The following is a 19022-nucleotide window of genomic DNA, read 5'->3' as shown; positions in this document are numbered from 1 at the left end:
CTATATATATATATATATATATATATATATATATATATATAGGGGTGCACTATGGTGCCACCATAGATAGGATAACACCATACCACCAATATAGTCCGTTAGATCCCATTTATGGACGCCTAGGATTAAGTTTCGTGAAAAAACACGGGTTTGCGAGTCTACTGTATTAGATATTGCAGTCGTGGTAAAGCTGCAATATTGTTGTGGTAAGACTGCAATATTCAATGAACAGTAACATCTGCAATCTGGTAACATAAAACTAGAAATTTCCTATTTTACCCCTCCGTGTTTTTACACATGGCAGCATGACAAGCACACGATTTTCAGATCCAATGGCCTAAAATGGTGGCATGATGTTACAATAAAGAGGGTTGTCATTGATAAGGCTCGTTTCATGCATTGGTTTTGGGTTAAAATTCTGTGCATTTGGGGCGCTAATCTGTGTTTATGATTTCAGGTGCGTAGTAAATCTGCCGGACCTAGGAGTTGCTGTTACCGGACCTGACAGATGCAAAAGAGATGGAATTGAAGTAAAAATCACAAGTCGTCGTTCGGACCTGGGAGAATTAAAAGTTGGCGACAGGAGCAGAAGGGAGCAAGAGCAGATTATTTTAGAGAGTCTTATTCAAGGGGCAAAAACGTCTAATTACCAGAGGGTTACCCTAGGGATCAGAGCCTCACATATATAAAGAGCTCAACCTTGAAGAACAAGACAACACTTCTACACGCACTCTTAGCTTAAGCTCTCGTTCCATTCCTTAGTTCCACACTTCAAATTTCTCATTTCACTTGCTGCGCACTTGGAGATGGAGTGATCCTGGCTACCGTGGTTCTCATCGTCGTTTTGCTGCTGTGTAACACCGCCTTGTGAAGGCGAAGAAACAATCTTTATTTTGCTTTGTTTAGTTTGTTTTCGTTTCAAGTACTCGTTGGTTTTAAGTTTCGTAACTCTAGTTCTTGCTTTGATCTACTGGATTCGAACCTATTTCTCTTTATTATGGAAGTTTATGTTAGCTTTTGTTGGATCTCGTCGAGTTGATGTTCATTTCTTGCTTTTAGCTTTCGTTCTTGTTGATTGTTGGATGTTTGGAGCTGAGATCTGTTGGTTTGTTGTTGGAGGTTGTGGATTTACGTATGGAGATGTCTGGATTTGTTGAATCGTGGTGGATTTGAGTTGGAGTTTCATGTATCTGATGTTTGCTGTTTACGTTGTGCATGATTATGGCTATTTACTTTTTGTTTCTGCATCCTTTAGGTCCAGTAGCGTAGATCTGTTAGTTTAGGCTTAATTTTCTCATTTTAAGTTTAGATCTGAAGTTTGCTCTGTTTTCATGGTGTTTAATACTCTGTTTTATCTGCTATTCTCATTTGATTCCCGAAGAAGATGAAGTTGTTGGTAGTTAGAACCAGATCTGCTTTTGTCAGTACTTTCTGCACATGTACTTTGCTTTTTCTGCATGTTCTCCAGACCCTGTCAGTACTATCTGCATTGTCTTTTTACTTTTTTGCATGCTTTTCCAGACCCTGGTAGTTTAAGGAAACTTGTCCCCACTTTTCGCTTTATACTTGTTTGTCCAAATTAGGAAAGTCCGTCTAGTTAAGTTAACTACAGTTGTCTTAGAACTTTAAAATATCTCGTTTTTCTAAGTCATGCATGTTCCGTACGTTCTCATTTCTTAGACCCAGTAGGTAGAGTAAAGTTTTTCCTATCTCTCAGACCCAGTAGTTTTAAGTTCTCGACCCACAAAATTGCGTGGCAGCAGCCAACCCCTTTTTCCCAAAACATCCTCAAATGCAGTTTCGTAACACATTCTTCCTCGTGGGATCGATCTTTTACTTTCCTGTTCTAGTTGTAGTATAGTGGGTTGAGGTTTTGAAGAAATAGAGTGCATCCAACGAACTCTGTCTGATAGTTTCATGATCTTCTAGCCTCTGAAGTCTAGTCGAATCCTCTGGACCTTTTAGATCGAGAGATATCAAACCGCACTGCACGTTTCTAGCTCTTCAGTTATCTTAATACATCCATATATATATATATATATATAGGGAGATGATCAAAACAAGTATGCATTTAAATCCAGAAATGCAGCCCAAATCTTGGCCCTTAGACTAAGTGATCTAATGGTCAATAATTAACCAAAAACACAGAGGGTCATAATTAAGCAATTTTAGGCCATATTATAAAATTCGATTTTATGTCATGTTAAGATCATTTTAGGTCATGCTTTGTTAGCATGACCTAAAAATAAACTAACTATGACCTAAAAATGCCCTACGTATGATCGTGTTCAGTTTCATATATATATATATATATATATATATATATATATATATATATATATATATATATATATATATATAGGTTTGTGTTAAAATGACAACACCTCTTAAAGTGACACCGTGACACCACATATACAGCAATATTATAAACGCTACACATCAATATTATAAACTCTACACATCAATCTATAGATTGTTGTATAGCGTGTTGGATATTGATGGCCAAGAAAAATTGATATATAGTGTATAACATATTGTTGGCCGTCTTTTTTAGGTTTTTTTTTTGCCACGTGGCAGTTTAATATTCGTCCACGTGTACAAATGATTGGCTAGGAATGGTGGTATGGTGTTATTTTAAGAGGTGGTGGCACCCTAACACACCCCTATATATATATAGAGAGAGAGAGTTGTGATCAATGTCGAACCAATTTTAAAGACCAAGCTAGAGACCAAATTAGGGCCATTACATCTACTTTTTTGATGAGATGCGTTGCTGTGTAAATTATTTCGGTCTTCATTACAAGTTCATTTTACCTCATTGTATTAGGTTTATTACTTCATTCGGTACGTAATACCTTGAAACTGCAACATTGTTTTTACTTGCTTTCAGTAGGTTTTGAAATGATTCAACACATGCTTCATTCGAATTCATTGACCTAGATTTTTACTCTATTCACTTTAAAAAATGCAATTTATTCCAGTGGGTTTATCACTTCATTCAGAAACATTATTACTTCATTGGATAAGGTTTGTACTTCATTCCTGTAGGACTTCAAATGCTTCTACACATACTTCATTCAAATAGTTTATTGCATCATTCTATGTGTTTATTACACCATTAAATTAGGCTACCATTTCATTTTATTGTCAGCGCTGTGGCGGCGGTGATAGACATTATAGAGAGAAAGAATGGTACGCGACGGTGAAACCGCCTCTACGTACTGGAATGAAGTAATAATCCTATTGGAATGAAGTAATATATTCTGCAATGAAGTTTTTTTTAAGTAGGAAAAGTTCACACTCATAAGCAAAAGCAGTAAATTAACTACGAGGGAAACATTAGAGTTAGCTAAGCTAGAGAGAATTCTGAGCAAAAGTTCACAGTCATAAGCAAAAGCAGTAAATTAACTACGAGGGAGACATTAGAGTTAGCTAAGCTAGAGAGAATTCTGAGCAAAAGTAAGCTAAGGAGAGAGACTAAGTAAAACTAAAATCAAGATTGTTCTAATAGTTAAGTGATACGCTCAGATTTTGCACTGTTTTAAGGCTATAATTTGGTCCGTTTTTAATGTCAAAGTTGCATTGCATGTCCATTATTTGCATATTTTATCTATTTTGATATTTTGATATGTTTTGTGAGAAATGTGCATATTTGAGCCTAAAAAGGGAGTTAAAACGCGAAGTAGAAAATCTGGAGAGCTTCAGGTGGCGTCCGGCGACCGACGCAACACTTCCGGCAATCGTCGACGCTTAGCGGAGACAAAGACACGCCCGGAGACCGCCGAGAAGTGCGTGGCGACCGCCAAAAGGAGTCAAAAGCTTCTGGACAACACGCGGCGACCGCCGGCCAAGGTGCGGCAGCCCCCCACAGAAACGTAGCGCACGACAGTTGTATTCAAACTCAATTTTCTAGCGATCCTGAAGTCCGATCAGGTTTTTCTACACACCATTCTCTTTATCTTGAAAAGATCACCTCAATCGGAGTTCAATGAAGAAAGTTATGGCCGTTCTACCAAAGTCGCGCAAAACTGTCAAATGCAGTCTAGGCGGAAATTTGAAGAAGAAAAGAAGATATTACCTTGTGAAGACAAATCTTTTCCTTCTACTATGGGGAACGAAATTTACATCTTTCCTATTTCTTGGAGGAGACTATTTACCAAATTTAAATCCTTCTCAAGCCTATATATACCCCATAACCTAATTCATAGAACTCACCCTTCCATAGTCCCCAAAAAGGGGAGCTTCCATAGCTCCTCCTCCAACCCTAATTCTTCATCATCTTTTTGCCAATTACTTCCATAGCATAAATATTGAGAGTTCTTCATTGTGCAAGGGGTTGGAGCAAGAAGCAAGAGATCATTAAAGAGGTACAAGGATTCAACCTTTGGGTTTTATTTGCTTTAGCACTTATGTTTATTTTGTCTTCTCTTCAATCTATGTTTTTAGTTTATTCATTTATGTTTAACTAAATTCATAGGATTCTTTGGACGTGTTAGTAACTTTTATTGGTTTATACATTTCATTTTTCTATTTAATATTCGTTTTGTTTTTACTTTGTTTCTTCCCTAAGTAATCTTGATGCTACATGATTGAGTGACACAATTATGTATGATTTAATATAACTTGCTTCATAACTGTGAGAGAGTTCTAGAGAGTTAGGTCCACTTAGTAGACGCTACAGTTAACTTCCCTTAAAACGGCACTGTTAATTGAGAGTGAGGACTTTTCGAGGGTCTTTGGATCTTTATAGAATTACGTGCTAGGTGACTCGTCCTATCAAAATAATAACTTTGTTAGGGTATTGTAGTTGGAATTTGTATAACCATAATTGTGAACACACATCCCTAGAATTCTCTTATCTCTCATATTTTATCTTTGTGATTTAATTGCATTTAGTTGTTTGATTGCTTTTAATTGTTTTATTTTCAAAACTCCAAAATTCTCTTGTTTCTGTAGATAGTATTTGACGCTTAGTACATAATAGCCGGTTGCAACTATATTCTCCGTGTTCAATATCCCGGTAATGACCTTTAGCTATACTATTCATACTCTGTATACTTGCAGGTATTTATATTGCTAAAAAATAGTGCATCATTAAGCATGTTTGTTTGGTACATAATTTCCCTTTATATACTCCAATATTCAGCTGAACTGTTCACACATGTGCAACACACATGAGTCAGTAGCGTATGGAGTAGGGAACAAGGGGGTACAGACAGTTGTACCCCCATTTTTTTTAATACTATTGTACATATCCTTTATTTTTGTTAATTATATACAGATATTGTACCCCTAAATATTTGGAAAAAATATTGAAGGAAATAAGCAAGATACAAAGGTAAAAAATAGATCAAATTCAAAAGATATTCGGATTCAAATTAAATTTGGAGAAGGATATAAATACATAAGGTAAAAAAATTGAAATTAAAAAATCAAGCCCTATAAATTTCGCCCAAATTAAAAGAGTATAGGCCAAAATTGGTCCTGAACATATGGTCATTTTACATTTTTGGTCTTAAACTTTATCTTTTGGATTTTTTGGTCCTGCAGATATGAAAATTTGATCATTTTGGTCCTCCGTCAATAATTCCGTTAAAAACTAACGGTCAACCCGATTTTGACCAAATTAAACTCTTAATTCTGATTTTTAATTCACTAATTTATCTCCTAATTATTTTTAACTCTAGGTTTTTATTAAAGCTCGTGCTTCTACACTGACGTCAAGCTCAACTCCAAGAGGGTCGATCCGCCGCCCTCCGTCACCGATCCGCTCATGTCGTGGGTGCAGGAGGCCCACTGGTCCATGGGCGGCCTCAACGTCAAGCGCCACCGCCTCCAAGGGCGGGTCGAGGGCAGCGTCGTGAAGCTCCGAGCGCAGAAGGAGCAGATCTTCAAGCGCACTCCGATTCCGAAGAAATTCCACCGCAAAATCGGCCGTAGAAGACCAGATCCATGTCGAGATCGATACAACCCCCTCCCTGCCGCGCGCTCCTGTGGCGATTAAGCGGCGGCGAGTCGTCGGATTGATGGATGAGGATGAGGAGGACGAGGAGGAAGAGGTTGTGGCGGTGAAGAAAGGTCCGGTGAGGAAATTGGGGGATGATTTCGAGAGGATGGCGAGCAGCTCCGCCGGAAAAATTGGGGGCGGCGCTGCGGCGAGGACGAGGAGTAAGGCGAATTTGAGTGGTGGTGAAGGGAAAAGGGGGGAGAAGAGGAAATTTGTTAAGGGAAGTAGGAAGATTGGGGTTGCGGTGGTGGCTGCCGCCGCCGGAATCAGAAGCTCGCTGCGGTTGTCGAAGATGCGTTGATTGAGTTTAGGGTGAAGGTGTTTGATGATTTGTCTTAGTGGAATTAGGATTAGATTTTCTTTTTTATTTCTTATTTAATGAATTTCGAGTGTTTAGATCTGTAATTAGTGTCTGTAATCTAACTTGGATATTTGTTAAAATAATTAGGAGATTAATTAGTGAATTAAAAATCAAAATTAAGAGTTTAATTTGGTCAAAATTGGGTTGACCGTTAGTTTTTAACGGAACTATTGACGGAGGATCAAAATGATCAAATTTTCATATGTGCTGGACCAAAAAATCCAAAAGATAAAGTTTAGGACCAAAAAGGTAAAATGGCTATATGTTCAGGACCAATTTTGACCTATACTCAAATTAAAACCTCCAAATTCAAATCGAGTTCCTTGACAAGAGCTTTCTCCTCCGAGTCGCCACTTTGACTGCGTGCAGTGCAGCGTTCGTCGTCTCCGGTCTGCTTCAATCGTCGAGTCGCCAGTTGAGAATTCGCTCTCTCGCCTCCTCGGTTCTCCAAAGACGGAGAGATACCACAAACTTATCTACTTTGAAAATTGAAAAGGTCAGTAAATTAATTGGTTTAAAGAGGGTGAATTACTGAATTTATCAAGTTTGTTTGATTGTTTCGATATTAATTTTAGTTTCCAAGAAAAATTGACGCAAATACAATTATATAGAGTAGTTCAATAATTTCAAATTATTTGAGAATTGAGATTAATGCTTTATATTTATTGTATAGGGATTGTACAAACGTGATTCACTATTTAAGAATGTAAATTCTCAATTTCTTTATTATATTAGAGTAGAATATTAGAATTTACTAGAATACAGTTTCAATTTAAATCTCAATTGTATTGTTTTGTGATGTTAATATTTGTGATTCAATTATTTATAATTTTAGTTTATAATGATTTTGAATATATTTGCAGAAAATAAAAAAAATGAGAAAACAATCCGATCTTCGACAATTTATCTCCAAAAAGAGAAAATCTCATGATAGTGTAAGCTCTCCTGCTTCTAGCTCTCAGGCAGCAAACCCTCATGCTTCAAACTCTCCAGCAAATCCTTTTGCTTCAAACACACCAGCTTCAAGCCCTCCGGCTTTAAATGATAATGTGTCTCCTTCAGATGCTAGTATGTCATCACGCGAGAAAGAATTGATTTATGATGTTGAATACGTTCCTCTAGAACCTGGGAAAAAGAAGAGACATAATGGAGTATCCTCCACATGAGCGAGATGCACTTAGAAGAGCCTATATTCTTAGAAAACCTTGTCAACCAAAAAATCATAAATTTCCTCGAAAAGAAATTGGAGGTTCACGTCGATTTATGATTTCATGGTATGATAAATGGGATTGGCTTGAATATAGCATGACAGAAGATGCTACATTTTGTTTTGTTTGCTACTTGTTCAAGAATGAAGTTGGGCTTAATGCGGGGGAGATGCGTTTGTGAATAAAGGATTTAAGTCATGGAATAAGCCATATAGATTTACTGAACATATTGGTGGGGTTAGAAGTGCTCATAATCATGGTTATGAGAAATATGTGAACCTAAGGATGGCAAAAAAAAATTCGATTCTTGTTTCTTTAGATAATGTCAGTAATGTGATTAACAGAGAGTATGATATTATTCGCTTGAGGGCTTCAATTTCTTGTTTGCGTTATCTATTGCGACAAGGCTTGGCATTTCGTGGACATAGAGAAAGTGAAGAATCCCTTAATAGGGGAAATTTTCTTGAACTCTTGAAATGGTTGAGGACACATAATGAAATTATTTCAAAAGTGACTATGGAAAATGCACTTGAAATTGTCAATTGATATCTCCAATTATTCAAAATGATATTATCAATTATTGTGCTAAAGAAACAACTAAGCGAATTGTGGATGATCGTTGGAGTTCTCACTACAAGAATCTTTTGAATGTCATGGACTTGTTTTCTGCAATTGTTAACGTTCTATTGATAATTGGGAAGCATGGTTCTTCAGATGATAAGACAAAATCTCAAGGCGTTTTGTACTCTATAGAGTCATTTCATTTTATTTTTATGGACCAGCTAATGACTACTATATTCGGGTACACTAATGATTTGTGTCTTGCTTTAAAAAGAAGGGATCAAAATATTATTAATGTTATGAGGCTCGTTGCTTTAACCAAGGACCAGTTATAGAAAATGAGGGATGCCCGATGGGAGATTCAACTGAATAAGGTAATCTCAATTTGCAACAATCTTGGCATTGTTGTTCCAGATATGGAAGCTCAATATATCCCTCAAGGAAAATCAAAGCGTTTTGTTCAAGATGTTTCCTATCTTCATCATTTTGTGTTTATAAAGGTAATTGAACCAATTTGATGAGGTCATTATGGAGTTGATTAGGTGCATGGCTTGCTTCAATCCTAAAGATAACTTCTCTTCTTTTGACAAGGAAAAAGTACTTAAACTTGCCACTTTTTATCCTTCCGACTTTTCAAACTGCGAATTGGTGGCTATTGAGTACCAACTTGATATATTCATCGAAGATGTGAAAAATGATAATGAATTTCAAAATTTACAAGATATTGGTTCTCTTCTGATTAGGAGTGAGCAAAAAAATCGAAACCCGAATATCCGAACCGTTCCAAACCAAATTTATAAAATTCGGTTCGGTTCGGTTTCAATTTCTAAAAACTTTCGGTTTTTCGGTTCGGTTCGGTTCGGATGAAAAAAATAACCGAAAAACCGAATTTATTTAAATATTATGTATATATATAGTATTTAACTAAAAAACCCTAAAACATTCAGAATCAGCGCCGCTTCCAAGTCTAAATCTAAAATCTCCACTTCTCTTCTTCTCCACACCTCCACGCTCCCATCCCATGATTCCCGTCGCCTCCACACTTCCCGGCGACGTCTCTTCTTCTCCACACCTCCACACTGCCATCCCATGATTCCCGTTGCCTCCACACTTCCCGGCGACGTCTCTTCTTCTCCACACCTCCACGCTCCCATCCCATGATTCCCGTCGCCACCACACTTCCCGACGACACTTCCACGACGTCGCCTTTGTCGTTCCCAACCTTCCATGCCGTCTCTTCCACGATTCTAGCCTTCAATGCCTTTGTTTAAAATTGGATTTTTAGTTTGACTGATTAATGTTTTGTGGATTAATTTTATCATCTTGTTTATTTTCAAATGTGTATGCTAATATGATACCAATTTCAGCACAATCCCTGATTCTTATGCATTAGATACTCCCTCATAGCATCTTGATAGAGTTTATATTTGGAATTTGGATCTAAATGCATAAATATTGAATGCTAAAGTTCACCGATTTAGTTCTTAATTCAAGCATAATTCTCTCTTTTCTTATTCACTAGAACTAGTTGATTCAAGTTTTGGATATTTTTGTGCTGTTTTTTTCTCTCCAGATTTTCGGTTTTATTATTCGGTTTTTCGGTTTTAGGATTTTTGGTTTTTAGGTTATTTATATAATTTCGGTTTTTAGGTTTAATTCGGTTTTTGGTTTTTCGGTTTTCGATTTCGGTTGGGTTTTAGTTTTTGCCTAAATTCGGTTTTTCAGGTTCGGTTCGGTTTGGGCGAAAAACCGAACCGAAACCCGAATGCACACCCCTACTTCTGATGAAACTTGTTGAAACAAAGAGAGATGTCGCTTATCCTCTTGTGTTTTTGCTTATCAAGTTGATTTTGATTCTTCCGGTAGCTACTGCAAGTGTGGAGAGAGTGTTTTTCGGAATGACGTTTGTGAAGAATAAGTTGTGAAATAGGAGGGATGATCAATCTTTGAATGATTGTTTGGTCACTTTCATTGAGAAGGATATATTTCTACAAGTTTCTGATGTTGTAGTCAAACGCTTTGAAGAAATGAAGACACGTCAAAAAATAAACTAGATGTTATGTATTTTTCTTTTATATTTTGAATGGTATAGACTTAAAACTAAACATTGTTTCAAAATACTACTCCCTCCGTCCCAAGATAAGTGAGCACAAAATTTTTGGCACGAGATTTAAGAAAATGGGGTTTTTTTAGTAACGTGGAAAGTGAATAAAGTAAGAGAGTTATTAAAGTAGAGAGAAAAAGTAAGAGAGAGAATACCAAAAAAGGAAATTGCTCACATATCTTGGGACGTCCCAAAAAGGAATGTGAGTCGCTTATCTTGGGACGGAGGGAGTATATTATTTCTAGCATTAGTTTTTCTTGTGATGTTATATAATTATTTATTGTTAAATTCATACCCCCCATATCAAAAATCATGTATACGCCACTGACATGAGTAGGTAGTGTTTTCTTCGAGAAGTCTACCCTTTCTATCCAGAGTTGGAATCTCTTGACTTAGTTCACCTATTTTCGCAGATTGGCCAACTTCGGATGCTCTCACTTGTGTTCTTTGCGAAATCTCCAATAAAAACACTATTAATCGCATCATTATATATTTTACTCCTAAGCGTTTACCGGACTCAGAGTGTCAATGGGAACATATTTCAATACAATTAAATCCCTTAAAACCTTGACGTAACCTCTGTACCCCCAATTGATGTCATAAGAGTTTTGACAGATATATATCTGTCATTACCCTCGCAGCCATAGCCAACAATAGTTACACCATGATATTGATCATCATCACCATCACCATCACTGACAAACTCATAGTTTAGGATGTTTAGGTGGGTGATTAACACAAGTTGTTGAGTAATTTGAGATATAAAGTTTAAGTTTCATCCACTTATTTGTTATTTTTAGAGCTAACGAGAGTGTCAAAGTCTTGATGCAAAAATAGGTCTAAAACGAGCTTAAACGGAGTTGGACGGACGTTTTGGCTGGAAATGCACATAGAGAGGCAGAGAATTCGCCCGGTCAGACATTTTCCATCCGAAGAAACGCCCGCTCGGGCGTTTTGAAGCGAGTTGTGAGTTCCAGACAAAACACCCGGTCGGGTGTTTTGACAGTCACGGACCACCCGGTCCGGTGTTTTTTACAGCTTCCTTATTTTGCACATTTTTCACTCCAAATATAAAAGAGACTTCACACATTCAAGTCCTAACTCCCACACTACCAAATCAAGAGCTAAAACAAGAGAATGAAGATGATTTGAAGGCCAAGGAGCTTCTCCTCTCAAGAGATTGAAGGGGAAGACTCCTCACCATCAATCCCACCTATAGCGGATTTGAAGTCTACCCTCTCTATCCACAGTTGGAATCTCTTGACTTATTTCACCTATGTTCGCAGATTGGCCAACTTCGGACGCTCTCACTTGTGTTCTTTGTGAAATCTCCAATAAAAATACTATTAATCGCATCTTTATGTATTTTACTCGTAAGCGTTTACTGGACTCAGAGTGTCAATGGGAACATACTTCTATACAATCCCTTAAAACTTTGACGTAACCTCTGTACCCCCAATTGATGCCATAAGAGTTTTGATAAATATAATATCTGTCATTACCCTCGCGGCCATAGCCAACAATAGTTACATCATGATATTGATCATTATCACCGTCACCATCAAATCACCATCACCAACGCCATCACTGACAAACTCATAGTTTAGGATATTTAGGTGGGTGATTAACACAAGTTGTTGAGTAATTTGAGGTATAAAGTTTAATTTTCATCCACTTATTTGTTATTTTTAGAGCTAACAAGAGTGTCAAAGTCTTGATGCAAAAAAGGTCTAAAACGAGCTTAAACGGAGTTGAACGACGTTCTGGCTGAAAATGCACATAGAGAGACAGAGAATTCACCCTGTCAGACGTTTTCCATCCAAAGAAACGCCTGCTCGGGCGTTTTGAAGTGAGTTCCAAACAAAACACCACAGTCACAGACCACCCGGTCCGGTGTTTTTTGACAGCTTCCTTATTTTGCCCATTTTTCACTCCAAATATAAAAGAGACTTCACACATTCGAGCCCTAACTCTCATACTACCAAATCAAGAGCTAAAACAAGAGAATGAAGAAGATTTGAAGGCCAAGGAGCTTCTCCTCTCAAGAGATTGAAGGAGAAGAGTCCCCACCATCAATCCCACCTATAGAAGTTCTAGTTTATCTTTCTATTATGTTTTTTTTTTTCATTTCCTTTTGTATTTCTTTTTGTTTTGTCTTTGAGCACGAGTAGCTAGATTTCCATTAGGGATTTGGTGAAGTTTAAATGGTTTGTATGGATTGATCTATGGTTGAATGCTTATCTATCTCATTTTGTTGGTTTTGTTGATTCTTGAGCTTTTAGTATCTAACTGCTTAGCTACCAATTAGATACATCCTTTTTGCCTAATTATTGTCATTGAGAAATGCATGATTAGGATAGATGTGTAATCAACAACTCCGTGCATTACATGTGATCGAGAGATGCATGAGTTAGAGAGAGGGTTTGGGTCCGTTGTTTTAACGAGTCAATCTCAAATTCTATGGAGGAGACTCATACTCTAGAGATTGATCCACGTGTTTTAACGAGTCAATCTCAAATTCTATGGAGGAGACTCATACTCTAGAGATTGATCCACGTGTTAGATGCACCCGAGAGGGGGTCTAACCAACCTTCCCGACTTTCCTAACCACACTTGAGGTTAGATGACATCCTTGATCCACTCGGGGAGTCTAACCAACCTTCCCGACTTTCCTAACCACACTTGAGGTTAGATGACATCCTTGATCCATTCTAACGGATCTATTTCCTTATCCTTTCCCAATTTGTGTGAAAAACTATCTTTTACTTGCTTTACTTAGTTAATTGTCTTTATTGTTTGTTTGATCTTTGTTCTTAGTTAAGAAAACCAAAACCCCTCCTTCATTAGTCTAAATAGTGTTTGACATTGCATCATAGTAGTCAAATTGGCTTTTAGTCTTCGTGGACCGATAATTTAGCTTGTCATATACTCCCTTCGTCCTGCTTTAGGAGTCCCGGTTGATCAATTTTGGGCGTCCCGCTTTAGGACTCCCGGTTGAGATAAATTAATAAAAAATGCCTACAAAGTGTTAAAAGTGAGTCCCAACATCCACCACAACTATTAAAAAAGTGTTAAAAGTGGGTCCCAACATCCACTATAATATTTATTTATTGGACACTCAATTAAAAGTGGGTCCCAACATCCACTACAATATTTATTTATTACACACTCAAACACTTTTTTCTTAAAGTATGTGCCCGACTCAACCGGGACTCCTAAAGCGGGACGGAGGGAGTACTATTTATTCCGTACACTTGTGGGTGACACTTTTGATTGCAAAATTAGCATGAGTAAAGTTTTTGGCGCCGTTGGCAGGGACTAAATTTGCTTTTGTGTTTGATATTGTGATAAGATGGAGAATACTAGTTTAGCCATTTTACTTGTTTTATTTAGTTTAATTTTCTTGCTTAGTTATAACTTGTGGTTTGTATCTTTTGTAGGGTGCCTACTTCTTGAGCAGAGAAAGAGAGTTGGACAAGGGAGGAGAACAAGAGCTCAAAATACTCTTCAATCACAAATTTAGGTTCTTCCCGGGTATAAAAAATAGTGCTTAGAGCCGATAATTGTGGGGTGGAATTGCATACCATTGGGGAGAAAAGAGATGGAAGGTCCTCTCAAAATCCACTCTTTCTTTCAAACTTATCATAGCTTTGTTTGGAATAAGTTTGGGGGGTATCTAGTGCAGTGGCGGATGCAGGATTTTGGTACATCTTTCGTCCACACTAAATAGTTTCATGTTTCCATTTCCGTCCATCACCAAAATTAGTATTATACTAAAAATGGAAAGTCATTCCAAACTTATACTCCCTCCGTCCCAAGTTACTTGAGTCGTATTCCATTTTGGTATGTCCCAAGTTACTTGAGTCATTTCTCTTTTTGGCTAAAAACAAAACATCTAATCACACATACTTTATTCTTTCTTTTACTTTACCATCTCTACTCTCTCTTACTTTATTTTCTCCTCTACCTTATTTTATCTTTATTTAACTCACTAAACACAAATTTCTTAAATCCCGAGCCAAAAAGAAATGCCTCAAGTAACGTGGGACGGAGGGATTACATAGTTTATTTTATTATTACGCATTAAAACTTATGTCATCCACTAATGAAATATTTTTCACAAATGGGGGAGCATTAACAATTGTCGTACAACGACGTCATAAACAGTCCGACAAAAACATTATAGAAGTATGTGATAGAGATGATTGATGATGATTGAAATAATTTAAGAATGAGCAATATAAATTAAAAATGCATTACATTATAATCTTACTATAACAATATTTACATAAATAAAGAATAAATAAAAGTTACAAAAAAATATTAGTGAGAAAATTAAAAATGTATAAATAAATTATTTAGTAGCTAATGAATTAATTATGAAAATTAAAAAATAAATTTATTAATTAATAGAGAATGAAGAAGTATGGAAAATGAAATCATAAAAATAATTTGATTAATAAAGAAAGGATAGAATATGGAAAATTTTATAAAAAGCGCCACAATCACGGATTGCTGTTATCAAATTTTGAACTCATGCTTTACAAATTCCAAGTCTGCTCCACACACCAGCCGAGCTAAACAATGAACTTATGTTCTACAGCATGCATATATAATTATATATAATATACTAAAACCTTAAATTCTTGGGGGTTCCAAGGATCCCCCATCACTAATCGTAGGTCTGCCTCTGATCTAGTGGATTCCTCTTACCTCTCTCTTTGGCTTTGGATTGTTGAATTTTGGGAATGTTTTCCTTGTTCCACTTGTGTTTGTTATTGTTTTTATGATTATGTTTTTAGGAATGCTTTTCTTGTTGTTTCGTGTGTCGAATAATCTCTGTTGAAGTTGAACGAGTGCGAGACATGTTGGAGGAGTTGCCAATGATGATCTTGTGCAAAAAATTTCGAAAATCTTGTTGATATGGCTAAGTAAAGTGTAATTTTTCATTTCAAATTGCCTAAAGTGAATTGCATGGTGCCTTGTCTTTTGCCAAAAACACCTTGTGAGAATTGAGCCTACTTTATTTTTAAATGTGTGTTTTATCTCATATATTTCTATAACTTGCTCGCGATCTCCTTGAGTCTACATAGTGGTTATAGAGATAAGGGAGGATGTTAGGCCATCTTTATTAGCCAAATCTTATTCCTACCCGTTATGTTAATAGTCCTTGTTAGCCCACTTTGAGCCTATAAACTTTTTCTTTGACAAACAAAGGGATTGGATTTTTTATGTGTTACTTTTGAAAAATCAAAGGGAAATGAAAGTTTGGAAGTGGTGTTAGCAAATGAAAAACAAGGTTGTTGAGGTAGAAAAGAAAAAGAAAGAAAGGATAGTGATGATACCATGCAAAGCATGGAGAAAAAGAAAAGAGAGAGAGAGAGAGAGAGAGAGAGGAAAAGAAAAGAAAAATGAAAGTGAAAAATAATGAATAATTGGCTTTTGGTGAAAAGAGTGTCTTGAAGGTTGAAAAAGAGGTGAAGAACAAAAGTGGAATGTCGATAGATGAGAAGAGTCTAGGCAAAGCCTAGAACTAGCTTAAGATTGGGGAAGAAAGTTGGTGAAATTGAATAAATTATATTTTGGGAATTAAAGTCACTTTAGCCAAATATTATCCCACCTATCCAAAGAGCCTACATTACAACATATAGAAAAGACCTTTTGGACTCCGTTATAACGAAAAATTCGGTTCGGTATCGGTATGGTGTTTTGTCATACCGTAACTTTCGGTACGGTATACAGGTATGACACTCACGGTACCGTATACTGTACCGAACCACCCCTAAATCTAAGTCCAATTCTATAAAAAAAATGAAATGGGGAAGGGTGAAGATGAAAAATCTATGATCGAGAAAGTTGTCAACATCAATATTATTGTTGCAAAAATATTACTAGTAGCATGATAATATGATTTTATTTTGAAAAATTAGTACCAAACGATTTAAGTTTAATAAGTTAAGTTTGTACCAATCGATTTAAGTTTAATAAGTTAAGTTTGTACCAATTTAAAATTAAGAGTAAACTACATAAATGGTACTTGAATTTTCAATTAAATAAAATAGTTTATGAAATTTGAAAAATCATGGGTAGTCACTAAAGTTAGGGGACAATCTCACTCATGGTTTTCCACCGGAAATGTCACCAATGCATGGAGGACATTTTTTGGACTTTTATAAAATTAAGTATCTGGGTACTCGGTATGATAATTTCTCTATCTCTCTATCTAGTATATTCGATATAATATTTTTCTATACCTTAAATGATATTTTTACTTTATTTTTCATTCACTTTATGTCAAATAATCTCTCTCTCTCTCTCTCTCCTTCTCATTAAATTATGTAGAAAGTATAAAAATAAATAAATAATAATATGAAATTAATTAAATATATTAATTAAATAAAATTATAAATCTAATTATTAAAAGGGAAATTGGTCTCTAAAACCATGAACTTTGCCTAAAATTTGGTATTTCCCATGAACTTTAAAATTGGTATATAATATCACGAACTTTGTATTTTGTTTGGTATTTCCCGAACTCACTCAAATAAGATATTTTCATCAAAATCTTATTTAACATAGGCAACCGTGATATGTTTTATAATATTTGAAACCACTTTTTAAGTTCATAACATGTAGCATAAAAAGTCACGTTGAAAACCACGTTGATTTAATTGTGTCAAGTATGATAAAAGCCTCGTAAGTTAGTCAAATATAGTAATAAACATGCCGTGGGAGATACCAAACAAAATGCAAAGTTCGTGATATTATATACCAATTTCAAAGTTCATGGGAAATACCAAATTTTAGGCAAAGTTCATAGTTTTAGAGACCAATTTCCCTTATTAAAATGACTTGTAGCTAAATTTAGTTTTGATTGTGGTTTGGTTACATTTTTAATATTACAAAGTATAAATTTGATTATTTAAATTACTACTTCTAACTAAACAAGGTAGTTAAAAATAAAATATTGGACCTTAGTTATAAAAAAAATAATCATATAAAAATAATTAAGAACGTAACAAAAGTAGTTAAAAATAAAATATTGGACCTTAGTTATAAAAAAATAATCATTTAAAAATAATTAAGAACGTAACAACAGTGAAAGAGAATGGATAAAAGTAGAAACTTTTCAATTAAATTTATAATTTTATTTGTTATAGTTAATAAAAATTTGATGCAATAGGACTTTTATTGTGTGACGGACCAAAATAATAAAATATGGTTCTTATTGTGGACAGAGAGAGTAATTTTTTATTTACTATTAAGAGAAGAGATAGAAATATAATTTGATATAAAATTATTGAAGAAGTGAAGTGAAAGGTATCAATTAAAGTACTTAAACTATGAAAAAATATCATACTCAATATTATAAAGAGAGAAGAAAAAAAATCATATTCAGACTCCTTGGGGGTGGGGGTGTTGGGGGAATTGGTAGAAAAATAGGTCAAATAGTGAAAAAGTACCATATCTGATAAATGAGATTACGTCGTAACTTCATAGACTACTTTTATCTAAACTTGAAAATTCAAGTACTACCATAAAAGCATCTTCAAGGGAAATGGTAAATAGAAGTGTAAAGAAAAATAATTACCATATTTACCTCTTTTTCACAAAATTGTATGCTCCAATTGTAAATGATAATTGAGGAGGTATTATATCTTCTTTCATTTTGAGGCAGGGATTGATCTCCTAAGAGCATCTCCAAGAAGAAAAGGTAAATTAAAGAGGTATATCATCTATTTACCTTCTTAAAAAGTGAAATATATCGTTCCAAAAGTAACAAATTTTAAAGGGAAAAGTTATATAAAAAGGTAAATTATTTTTAAGAAAATAAAATAATAGTACAAAATGCATGAAAAAATAGAGTGTATACCTTCTCAAATACCTTCCCCTATGGAGAATGTTTTTTCATAAAAAGAAGGCAAATATAGTAGTTATAAGATTTTACCTCTTCGTAAAGATATCTCTTCAAAATGAGAAAACGTATAATACATTCTCAAATTCTCTTGGAAAATGATTTTTCATAAAAGAAGATAAATATGATAGTTATATTACTTTACCTCTCCTCTTGGAGATACTCTAACCATTTGGTTATGGATGAACGAGTCTAATACCATTCAACCACGCCCATTAAGTTTTTGCTTGTCTTTTTAATTTACTTTCTTTCCTTGAGTCCATTACTTTTTAAGAGGATATAATTATTTTTAAAAAAGATAAATGAAAATATATTTTTTTCAATCAATTTCTCGCAATTAGAGATGCTTTGAGTGAAATTACTATACTAAATTCAAGTTCTAGCCATATATCTTTGAACCTCATTTCATTCGCACTACTTGTTTTAACGAGTTTCTCTCTCTCTACTTTCATTTCTTTTGAAGATAAATAGAGCACCACGATAGTGATTCCCCGCCACGAGCGAGTGTTTGTCGACTTTTCCCGTTAGAGTTGGGGGAAACGCCGGCGGAAGTGCACCGATATCCGGGATGATGCCCGGAATGGCGCTGATGATGCCCCAACTCCAAATGGCGGGGATGATGTCCGGGTACTACAATATGTAACCCCCTTGGTGTGCAGGCATGGGTGGGATGATGCCCCAAATGCTCGGGATGATGATGCCCGGGATGATGCAGGGCATGCCTGCCGCTGTGGGGTGGAGCAAGCAGGGGGTCTCCCAATCACCTGGGACAATGTCTATCACCCCTACATGGATTATTGTCTAGTGATTTCCCCTAGAGAACTCCTCTGGAGACTCAGTTCACCGGCATTGAGACTTTCTCTTTT

This window comes from Salvia hispanica, chromosome 3 (genome assembly GCF_023119035.1).
Source record: "Salvia hispanica cultivar TCC Black 2014 chromosome 3, UniMelb_Shisp_WGS_1.0, whole genome shotgun sequence".
NCBI lineage: Eukaryota > Viridiplantae > Streptophyta > Magnoliopsida > Lamiales > Lamiaceae > Salvia > Salvia hispanica.
The sequence above is the reverse complement of the archived record's forward strand: the minus strand, read 5'-3'. Positions refer to the sequence as shown.